Here is a 12,797-nt window from a genome sequence, read left to right on the forward strand (position 1 = left end):
GAGAGAGAGAGAGAGAGAGAGAGAGAGAGAGAGAGAGAGAGAGAGTGTTTTTTTGGTCATGAACTACTGTAAGCTTGAGAGCTACAAAAACAAATTTGTATACTCTTGAGAGCAGGATATTCTTAGCTCGGGTTAACACAAGATTATGGAAACAATAATGGGCACATTTTTTACTAAGCTAATCAAAAGCCAACACATCAAACAGCAAAAATATCATAGATTCTTCACAAAACAATGTTGTGACACAAAGAAAATCCTTAGTAAACTGCAAGGCACTTACAAGATGTGCATGACAAGTGATGGTACCTCTTGTTCTCTACTGATGAGAATTCAACAAATAGCAACAATAAATGTAAAGTGGAATGTGGTAGTTAATGGCATTCCTCTTTCTGAAACTACAGAATGACAAACAGATAGCAGAGTAGGAGACACAACATATGCTATCATTTCATTTCTGTACAGTGGAAGCATAATATTTCCCTCAGGACAATATTTGCATATTTGTACATAAGCATATGTTGATTGAATGTTACAATATTTGAACAACAAAAACACTCCCCAAACAGTCATTAAAATTCAGAAATATTAGTCACAATGTGTTTGAGAGAATTAGTTTCACCTTCAGGAGACTGCCTTGGACTTTGGTTCACACACTGTTGAGTTCTGTCTTAAGCTATTTGAGTAATCAATCTCCTATCAGCGGAACATTTCCAGCCGGGCTAAAATATGCCAAAGTTAAACCACTTTACAAGAAGGGGGATAAAGACATACCATCAAACTATCGACCAATTTCACTTTTGCTGGCTTTCTCAAAAATATTAGAAAAGGTTGTGTTTAAGTGTCTGCTTAAGCATCTGACTGCAAACAATATATTGTCCAATGGTTCTGATACATAGAAAGCTATTTAAACTTACAGTGAGAATGTACTTACTTCATTAGATAATGAATTAGAGGCTACTGTCATTTTCTGTGACCTGTCAAAAGTCTCTGACTGTGTGAACCACAGTATTCTCTTCATTCACTGGCAATGCTGCAAAATGGTTTGACTCTTATCTAACTAACAAGAAACAAAGAGTGTCGTTGCAAAATACCTGTGACGTAAGCAGTGAGTCTTCATCTGATTGGGAATTAATTACATGAGGTGTTCCTCAAGGTTACATCTTGGGTACATTGCTTTTTCTTATGTACAGTAATGGCATCTCATCTGTTACATCGCCAAATGTTAAGTTTGTTTTGTTTGCAGATGATACAAACAGTGCAGTAAATAGCAAGTTAAATACAGATTTATAAATAGCTGCTAATCAAATTTTCACTGTCATTAATAAACGGTTTAAAGTTAATTCACTGTTATTAAACTTTGAAAACGCCCCCTATTTGCAGTTCAGAACCCGCAAGAGTTTCCTTCCAGCATGTGTACAACATATGAAGACATGCAGATCAAAGAGGTTGACAGTGTTAAATTTCTGGGATTACAATTCGATAATAAATTTAGTTGTGAAGAGCATTCCACAGAATTGCTTAAGCGCCTAAACAAGTCTGTATTTGCAGTGATAATGATGTCAGCCCCCCCATGAACCATGGACCTTGCCGTTGGTGGGGAGGCTTGCGTGCCTCAGCGATACAGATGGCCGTACCGTAGGTGCAACCACAACGGAGGGGTATCTGTTGAGAGTCCAGACAAACGTGTGGTTCCTGAAGAGGGGCAGCAGCCTTTTCAGTAGTTGCAGGGGCAACAGTCTGGATGATTGACTGATCTGGCCTTGTAACATTAACCAAAACGGCCTTGCTGTGCTGGTGCTGCGAACGGCTGAAAGCAAGGGGAAACTACAGCCGTAATTTTTCCCGAGGACATGCAGCTTTACTGTATGATTAACTGATGATGGCGTCCTCTTGGATAAAATATTCCAGAGGTAAAATAGTCCCCCATTCGGATCTCCGGCCGGGGACTACTCAAGAAGACGTCGTTATCAGGAGAAAGAAAACTGGCGTTCTACGGATCGGAGCATGGAATGTCAGATCCCTTAATCGGGCAGGTAGGTTAGAAAATTTAAAAAGGGAAATGGATAGGCTAAAGTTGGATATAGTAGGAATTAGTGAAGTTCGGTGGCAGGAGGAACAAGACTTTTGGTCAGGTGATTACAGGGTTATAAATACAAAATCAAATAGGGGTAATGCAGGAGTAGGTTTAATAATGAATAAAAAAATAGGAGCGCGGGTAAGCTACTACAAACAGCATAATGAAGGCATTATTGTGGCCAAGATAGACACAAAGCCCATGCCTACTACAGTAGTACAAGTTTATATGCCAACTAGCTCTGCAGATGATGAAGAAATAGATGAAATGTATGACGAGATAAAAGAAATTATTCAGGTAGTGAAGGGAGACGAAAATTTAATAGTCATGGGTGACTGGAATTCGTCAGTAGGAAAAGGGAGAGAAGGAAGCATAGTAGGTGAATATGGATTGGGGGGAAGAAATGAAAGAGGAAGCCGCCTTGTAGAATTCTGCACAGAGCATAACTTAATCACAGCTAACACTTGGTTCAAGAATCATAAAAGAAGGTTGTATACATGGAAGAAGCCTGGAGATACTAAAAGGTATCAGATAGATTATATAATGGTAAGACAGAGATTTAGGAACCAGGTTTTAAATTGTAAGACATTTACAGGGGCAGATGTGGACTCTGACCACAATCTATTGGTTATGACCTGTAGATTTAAACTGAAGAAACTGCAAAAATGTGGGAATTTAAGGAGATGGGACCTGGATAAACTGAAAGAACCAGAGGTTGTAGAGAGTTTGAGTGAGAGCATAAGGGAACAATTGACAGGAATGGGGGAAAGAAATACAGTAGAAGAAGAATGGGTAGCTCTGAGGGATGAAGTAGTGAAGGCAGCAGACGATCAAGTAGGTAAAAAGACGAGGGCTAATAGAAATCCTTGGGTAACAGAATCCTTGGGTAACAGAAGAAATATTGAATTTAATTGATGAAGGGAGAAAATATAAAAATGCAGTAAATGAAGCAGGCAAAAAGGAATACAAACGTCTCAAAAATGAGATCGACAGGAAGTGCAAAATGGCTAAGCAGGGATGGCTAGAGGACAAATGTAAGGATGTAGAGGCTTGTCTCACTAGGGGTAAGATAGATACTGCCTACAGGAAAATTAGAGAGACCTTTGGAGAGAAGAGAACCACTTGTATGAATATCAAGAGCTCAGACGGCAACCCAGTTCTAAGCAAAGAAGGGAAGGCAGAAAGGTGGAAGGAGTATATAGAGGGTTTATACAAGGGCGATGTACTTGAGGACAATATTATGGAAATGGAAGAGGATGTAGATGAAGACGAAATGGGAGACAAGATACTGGTGAAGAGTTTGACAGAGCACTGAAAGACCTGAGTCGAAACAAGGCCCCGGGAATAGACAACATTCCATTAGAACTACTGATGGCCTTGGGAGAGCCAGTCATGACAAAACTCTACCATCTGGTGAGCAACATGTATGAGACAGGCGAAATACCCTCAGACTTCAAGAAGAATATAATAATTCCAATCCCAAAGAAAGCAGGTGTTGGCAGATGTGAAGATTACCGAACTATCAGTTTAATAAGTCACAGCTGCAAAATACTAACGCGAATTCTTTACAGACGAATCGAAAAACTGGTAGAAGCGGACCTCGGGGAAGATCAGTTTGGATTCCGTAGAAATGTTGGAACACGTGAGGCAATACTAACCTTACGACTTATCTTAGAAGAAAGATTAAGAAAAGGCAAACCTACGTTTCTAGCATTTGTAGACTTAGAGGAAGCTTTTGACAATGTTAACTGGAATACTCTCTTTCAAATTCTGAAGGTGGCAGGGGTAAAATACAGGGAGTGAAAGGCTATTTACAATTTGTAAAGAAACCAGATGGCAGTTATAAGAGTTGAGGGACATGGAAGGGAAGCAGTGGTTGGGAAAGGAGTGAGACAGGGTTGTAGCCTGCACCCGATGTTATTCAATCTGTATATTGAGCAAGCAGTAAAGGAAACAAAAGAAAAATTCGGAGTAGGTATTAAAATTCATGGAGAAGAAGTAAAGACTTTGAGGTTCGCCGATGACATTGTAATTCTGTCAGACAGCAAAGGACTTGGAAGAGCAGTTGAACGGAATGAACAGTGTCTTGAAAGGAGGATGTAAGATGAACATCAACAAAAGCAAAACAAGGATAATGGAATGTAGTCAAATTAAATCGGGTGATGCTGAGGGAATTAGATTAGGATATGAGACACTTAAAGTAGTAAAGGAGTTTTTCTATTTAGGTAGTAAAGTAACTGATGATGGTCGAAGTAGAGAGGATATAAAATGTAGACTGGCAATGGCAAGGAAAGCGTTTCTGAGGAAGAGAAATTTGTTAACATCGAGTATAGATTTAAGTGTCAGGAAGTCGTTTCTGAAAGTATTTGTATGGAGTGTAGCCATGTATGGAAGTGAAACATGGACGATAACTAGTTTGGACAAGAAGAGAATAGAAGCTTTCGAAATGTGGTGCTACAGAAGAATGCTGAAGATAAGGTGGGTAGATCACGTAACTAATGAGGAGGTATTGAATAGGATTGGGGAGAAGAGAAGTTTGTGGCACAACTTGACTAGAAGAAGGGATTGGTTGGTAGGACATGTTTTGAGGCATCAAGAGATCACAAATTTAGCAGTGGAGGGCAGCGTGGAGGGTAAAAATCGTAGAGGGAGACCAAGAGATGAATACACTAAGCAGATTCAGAAGGATGTAGATTGCAGTAGGTACTGGGAGATGAAGAGGCTTGCACAGGATAGAGTAGCATGGAGAGCTGCATCAAACCAGTCTCAGGACTGAAGACCACAACAACAACAACGATGTCAGATGTAGGAGATATAAATATTTTAAAAAAAACTGCATACTTTGCTTACTTTCATTCTGCGAAGATTGGAACTTAAATAGTCTCAACTATTTATTCTCAACTGATACAAAATAGTTACATGTTTGCAACTGTTACTGTCCTTCAAAGTAGCCACCAGCGTTGTATAGAACCCGTTGCCAGCAATGTGGAAGGTGTAGTACACCGTTAGCAGAGCCTGTTCTGTTGATCGTGCGAATGGAGCGGTCTACTGGCTGCTCTGTTCGGTCGATGGGATTGGGAAGTACTGTACTATCCACCATACTCCCCGGACTTAAGTCCTTGTGACTTTGATTTGATTCCGAAGCAGAAGGAACCGCTTCTAGGCATTCACTTCAGAACTGTTCCAGAGATTCGACAGGCAGTAGACCGCTCCATTCGCACCATCAACAGAACAGGCTCTGCTAACGGTATACTACACCTTCCACATTGCTGGCGACGGATTCTACACAATGCTGGTGACTACTTTGAAGGACAGTAACAGGTGCAAACCTGTAACTCTCTTGAATTGGTTGTGAATAAATAGTTGTCACCATTTAAATTCCAACCCTTCTATTATGTCATATGGGATCATATTCTGGGGAAGCTCACCAAACCGAGCAAAAGTTTTTAGCATGCAAAAGCGTGCAATAAGAATCACTTGTAGTGTAAATTCAAGAACATCATGTAGAAACCTGTTCAAAGAACTTTGTATTCTGACCACTGCTTCTCAGTACATTTAGTCCTTAATGAAATTTGTTGCAAGGTAATATATCTCTATTTCCAAGCAATAGCTCAATACATAGCATCAATACTATGAATAAGAACAATCTACATATCTTGGTCCAAAAAAGGGTTCCACTATTCAGGAACACTCATTTTCAATAAATTACCAGCAACCATTAAAAACATAGTTTCAGATAAGGTACTGTTTAAAGAGAGGTTGAAAGACTTTTTGATAGGCAATTCCTCCTACTCTATAGATGAATACATTAACAGAGACTGTTAGACCAGCATAAGTAAAAATGTCTGTTAGACTTCAGTTTTGACAGCACTTTGTCACAACAGGCAAACTGACTTCGCCAGAAGATGATGGGTACGAAACTCATTGAAATATTGCGACAAGATGACACCTCCACTCGACTGATAACCCAAGAAGAATTCATCAATTCTGTAAATATTAGCAGTTCCAGTTCACTGTAATGTATTCACCTAATTTGGCAATCTCCTGACAAATGACCAGCCTAATACACATTATATCCAGATGTTTTATGTTTTGTGTTATATTTTCTGACATGTCCCACACCCATGAGAATCATATCTCTCTACCGAGCGAGGTGGCGCAGTGGTTCGACACTGGACTCGCATTTGGGAGGACGACGGTTCAATCCCGCGTCCGGCCATCCTGATTTAGGTTTTCCGTGATTTCCCTAAATCGCTCCAGGCAAATGCCGGGATGGTTCCTTTCAAAGGGCACGGCCGACTTCCCTACCTGTCCTTCCCTAATCCGATGAGACCGATGACCTCGCTGTCTGGTCTTCCCCAAAAATAACCAACCATCATATATATATATATATATATATATATATATATATATATATATATATATATATATATATATATATATATATATATATATATATATCTTTTTTTGGGGTGGGGGGGTGTCTATGGAATGAGCGGAATCTAATCTAATCATGCATAGCTCTCACAAACACAATGCACTCAGATGTTATAAAATAATCAAATTTCTTATTCAAACAGAATAAATTTAAATTTATAACAAAAACAGGCTCATTTTGTGGATATGTTGTATAGATATCTGAAGTTTTGCTACATTATATGGCAAGGTCTATATCTGAACTTCATATCTGTTCATTGTACCATGGTTAGAGCCAAAGGTGCTCCACATCCCTAAAGGCTCCCTTCATGATCGGATTTAAGGTACACTATGTATGTATGTTTGTATGAATGATGTAACACAATATGTGGGTGTCCACTCATAAGATATGCTGAGAAGCCAACTGGCCCACCTGCCTAATATCGTGTATGAGACATTGGTCGCCCACCCTGTAACTGCAAGTAGTGTGCACCTACATTGTTTCAATCAGGAGTAGCAGGTTGAAGAGTGAAGTCCTGTGTTTGCTCCTTGATGCTACAATGGAATCTTGATATACTGCTCAGCAGCTTGCTATCCTTTCTGTGTGAAACTTGGTAAGAACGCAACAGTAACATATGGGAAGCTATAGCAGAATTTTTGAAATGACATTTTATCAAGGGCACAAGTTTTTCATTGGCACAAAATGTTTGCTGAATGCAGAACAAGTGTCAAAGATGAACACTGCAGTAGGTGACCATCAACAGATGACAACACTGTCACTGCAAGTGAACTTGAGTGAGCTGACTGAAGATTAACTGTGAAACTGATTGCAAATGAATTGAACATTAATTGGGAAACTCTTACCCTGACACTGTCAGAAAATCTGGGAATGAGAAAATTTTGGGCCAAAATGATTCCCTAAAATCTCACACGGCAACAAAAAGATCAGCAGAGGACTGTTGCTGCTGATCTGTTGGAACAAGTGGAAGTGAACCCGTAATTACTGAAATGACTTATCACTGGTGATGAAACTTTGTTTTTCCAGAATGATGATGAGCTGAAACATCAAAGTTGCAATATTGTTCGAAGGTATCACCAAGACCAAAGAAAGTTCACCAAGGGGAAATGCATGCTTGTGTGAGTACTGTGCACATACGGTGGTTACACCCAGGCCAGATACTAAACCAAGACCACAACCAAGAAATTCTTGAGCCCTTGAAAATGTGTGTGTCATGTTCGTTCACAACATCGCTAACAACTGGATCTTGCATCACGATAACACATCATCCCATACTGCAGTGTATATTGGACAGTTTTTGATGTCAAAGACCAGTGCAGCGCTTCCACAATCTCATTGTTCACCAATATGGCTCTTTGTGATTTTCCCAAAAAATAAGTTTTTCATTACAGGACACCATTTTGCAAATGTACAGACATAAAAACAGCTGTAACAAAGGCTTTTGCTGCTAATCCACAAGATGAGTTCCAGAGATGCTACCAACAATGGAAACATTGATGTGGTAAGTGTGCACAGGCACAAGGAAATTACTTTGAAGCACATACTGCTGTGGTTGTGCAGAAATATAACTAAGATCCCCCCCCCCCAACCAGCCTCACAGTTTTATTGTTATGTCTCATAAGAGAGTTAATTTGTGTTACAATACGACCGACAACATTAGTTTCAGGAGTGACTAAGATATTCTTTGATAGGGTAGAATAATTTCGTCACCACTTTATGTTCTTTAATTCAAAATTGTTGAGGCTTTTGTGCCCACATGTTGACATGTTCTTTGTTGGCTTCTGTCATGGGTTCTTCGGTCAATGTTTGTTTTGACGATTTTTCTGACGTTTCACCAGCACAAGTAGCTACATTGCCAAAACTTCATCCTCCAGTGTTGGTGGCAGACAGAGGCGAGCTTGGAACCACAGATCACATGTACCTGTAGCACCAACGTATAATGGCTTTTCCCTGATCAATGCCACAGTGGCTCTCCCCTTGCTACCTGCAACAGTTGTTCTTGGCAGCATGGGAATCCAGCGTCCATTCACCTTGAGACTTCCAGTAATCCTTATGTCGATGGTTCATCCAGACATTTGTATGGCATCCACCACTATCTGATCAGTCACACCTCAAAATATGCATGCTGCCACACTTCCTACAGCCGACACTGTCACATGAGGATGCGGCCACAAACAATTATGCCACTGCCAATGAGATGTAACCATACCCACTCTGGAACTGCAGTTCGAACATTTTGTGTGTGTGCGTGTGTGTGTGTGTGTGTGCGCGCGCGTGCCCACTGAATAACATTTACTGACTTTCACAGTGGCCAGGGCTCGACATCTTCTGAATAGATATTGTATTGAAGAGTGATAGGTTTATAAATCTTCTGTATCTGTAAATAATTCTACATTCAAATCTAATGTTAGCAACTGACGCTCCAAATATAGCAACAAAGTTATGTATTACTTTTGTTACTTGATATTATTTGTAGAATAAATTAATATCTGAATTCTCTGTTCTTGAACACTTGAACAGCATCTGTTCCTTGCTCCTGTATCCATTAAAGAAACACAGTGTGAAAAGGAAGACTTAACAGCCTGCAGATGAGCAAAAAGAAAGTGGAAGAGCATGAGCTTTAAACACCAGAGCAGGGCAATTTTTTTCTTTCTATTGAATTCTTTGTGTGTGTGTGTGTGTGTGAAGTTGAAATGCATAAGCTGAAGTATTTAAGATATTTATGAAATCATGACAAACCAGTGAGAGCAACATATAAGTGCTGAGCAGCATCTAACATCTGCTGTTCAGTTTCAGAGTCAACAAATAACAGAACTGCTGTCGGCAGTTTCTTGGCTCATACAAGTGCAAGCAGCCCCGCAGCAAAAGGTGCCAGAAGCTACAGAAGGAATTCAGCTGCCCCGTCCACCCTTCCAACAGTTCAACGAGATAAAGGAAACGGGGAAAGAATACGTAACACAGCTGCATCAACACTTTGACGCTTACAAAATCACAGGTGAACCGCATCGTGCATTTTTCTTTTCATGTGTAGGAGCGTACACCTACATCCTCCTAGTGCAACTGTTTCCCCTCAGTGAGCTCCAAACCCAGCCCTACGAGGTCATAAATGCAAGATTAGATGAATTCTTTGAAAGTAAAATATACATTGCTCCTGCACAGTATGAATTTTTCTGCATACAATGTTGTAATGATCAGTTATATTTAAGAATGGACTGCAGAACTGCACGCCGTGAGACATAACTAGAAACTGTAAATTCAATTGTGTCTATAGCACAGATTATCAGGATAACATGCTTCACCATGCTATTACTCAGAATCTATCAGATCAGGGACTAAGGGCCGAAATTCTTAAGTATTGTAATCCTAGCCTCAGTGAAGTGCTTAAAGTTATCGATGCATGAAATTCAAGATTTACCTGAGCAAGATTTCTGTCAACCAGTTATCACTTTATTTGAGACGAACAACCTGTGTCCTAGCTACAACCTCGACTCCATCACTCGCAAGTCAGCATCATGTAAACAAGGCCAGACACACTACACACAGCATTTGCCACATTGGTGCAATGCTAATTACACTGCTCCAGCTCCGCGCAAAGCAAAATCATGTGTGAAATCGTATGTCACCCATGATTGAAATAACTGCTTCTTCAGACAAGCTGAATGCAATTATTGTCATCACCTGGTACATACAAAACTGGTCTGCCTGCAGAAGACTAGGACGCCCTCCTCTGTTTCACGTGAGAATAATGCAAACCAGAAACAAATGGAAATCAACATCATTTCATGTTCAGGTTCTGCATCTCCTCCTGCTCAAAAGTCAGGAAAGTGAAGACGCAGAAAATACGCACACACAGGTGTTTAATGCGAATACTACAAATTTCAAAAAGGTTCTCCCAATCTTGAAATTCACAAAAGTGCTCTATTACACAGGTGGAAACAGAACAGTTTTTTATAACACAGAATGGACAACTGTATTAAGTGAACACACCACAAACTGTGGATTACATTGCTAATTTGTAACCAGTAAGGGCCTTTTAAACTAAAATATACTGGAGCTTCTGTCACGTTGCTTAACATAGATGCACATGAAAAAATTGGCCAACCACCTTTGCAGACATCAAGTCTGCATCTGACTGCCCATAATGGCCTTCAAATGCTTGGAATGTGCCACTTAACTGCAAGAAACAAAAACATGACTAAGGAAGTCTCTTTCACTGTAGTCCTCACACGGGCAAGCTCAAATATTTCTGAGGTGGATGCGTTTGGTTCCTTCACATTACACATACAAGACAATGTGCATGCCACTGACACAAACGTTTCATGCAACTGACACAAAAGCTTCCTGTGCCACAATTCAGCAACTCCATAACGAGTATCAACAATTGTTCGACAATACTCTAGGATGTGCAAAAAGATTTCATGCTCACCTTATGATGAAAGCTAATGTGCACACTGAGTTTTGCCATACATGCCCTGTGCCGCATGCATTACGCAATGACATCGCTTCAGAAATTCAGAGACTGGAATCTGCTGGTGCCTTAAAACCTATTTAAGTGAGTCATTGGGCATCACACTCAGTCATCATTCGCAAGCCAAATGGGAAAAGTGATAATTCATAAGCCACATGGGAAGATTCATCTTTGTGCGGATTTAAAACACATGATAAATTCACGGACAGTCATTGATAGAGGAAATTTTATATCCTCTAGAGGGAAGACAGTTCTTAAAAATTGATCTTGCAGAAGCCTACCTGCAATGATCAATGGACAAAGAGATTAAAAAGTAATTGTTATGAATATTCATGTTGGCTTGTTTGAATATCAACACCTACCTATCAGAAGTGTTTCTGCATCTGCGTTGTCTCAAAACTTTCTTGAACAAGTAACGCTGAAGGTGCCTTCTTGTTTTAATCATTCTGACGCCATAATTGTCTATAGACAAACACTCCCCCCCTCCCCCCCCCCCCCCCCCCCCAATGGTTGAATACTTAGGACATATCACCGACACCAATGATGCTCGTCCTTCGATGAAACATTTCAAGCAACTGCCATGTCCTAAGAATTTACGTGAACTGCAAGCTGTTCTTAAAGTTCATTCCTAATGTGGCACAAACTGCCACATCTCTGAACCACCTCAGACACAAAAATGTTCCGTTCCACTGGACAAAAGACCGTGACCAAGCTTTTCAAAGACTGAAAAATGCATTGCTTCGTCAACCGTGCCTTATGCATCACGTTCCAGTCAAACCACTTGTGCTTGCAGACAATGATTCTTCCCATGGCATTGGGGCAGTTTTATCCTACAAATTTGGCAAAACAGAACACCTCATCACATTTTCTTCCAAAACTTTGAACAGTACTCCAATTAATTATAGTCACCTGGAGAAAGAAGCCCTGGATATAATATATATTGTCACCAAATTTCATGATCACCTGTAAGGCAGAAAAACTTTCCTTGGTCACGAACCATAAGCCTTTGATTGCACTGTTCCACCTGTTGAAACAAGTTCCTAACAACATGGTGCAGAAGTTTCAACGTTCGTCACTATTATTGTCAAATTACCAGTACAAAATTCTGTTTTGCCCAACAGCTCAACACGCAAACACAGACACATTGCCTCATTTATCTGTCTGCACAGATGCAGCACTTTTACTTTCATTGCTAAAAAGTTACATTCGCAAAGTTTGGCTTCACTCTTAGAAATGAATTCCCGATCACTTACTGTGAAGATACTTAGTGCACCGCAATGGTTTTCTATACTGAGTGATGTGATTCTGCTTCACACGGCTAACGAACACACAACAGTGTCAATCCCAGCTTCGTTGTCTTCTACATAGAAGTCATTGGGGAACAGTTTGCACTATACATCTAACACACCAACATTGTATATGGCTTGGTTTAGATAGCCAAATGAACATGTGACGGCACAATGTCGCACTTGCATGGACAATTAGGCTGCTCTGTGTCAGGAACATTTCTCCTGGCCACAATCTGATATTCCACGGCAATGCCTCCATATAGATTCTGAAGGCCCCTTTTGGCAAACACGTTAGGCGATTATCATCAATACCTACAGCAAATATCCCTCTGTTATTCCAATGCATTCTACAAATGCTGTCGGCACTATCAAGGCACTAGCTTCTGTATTTTCTCTTGAAGTCTTGCCACAAACAATTGTTTCTGATACTGGACCTTATTTTTCTTCCAAGAAATTTGCACACTTTTGCAAACACAACGGAATACAGCGTGTCAGGACAACACCACAATCTCGCCACAGTCTAACGGCGAG

The 12,797-nt window shown here is 40.3% G+C and overlaps 1 protein-coding gene across 2 annotated transcripts in view; it reads right to left on the bottom strand.

Annotated features, from left to right (window-relative positions):
• The window catches only part of LOC124711989 (transcription initiation factor TFIID subunit 4), a 197,676-nt gene that overhangs the window by 44,283 nt on the left and 140,596 nt on the right, over positions 1-12,797 (bottom strand). The window lies entirely within an intron of this gene.

This window comes from Schistocerca piceifrons, chromosome 1, assembly GCF_021461385.2.
Source record: "Schistocerca piceifrons isolate TAMUIC-IGC-003096 chromosome 1, iqSchPice1.1, whole genome shotgun sequence".
NCBI lineage: Eukaryota > Metazoa > Arthropoda > Insecta > Orthoptera > Acrididae > Schistocerca > Schistocerca piceifrons.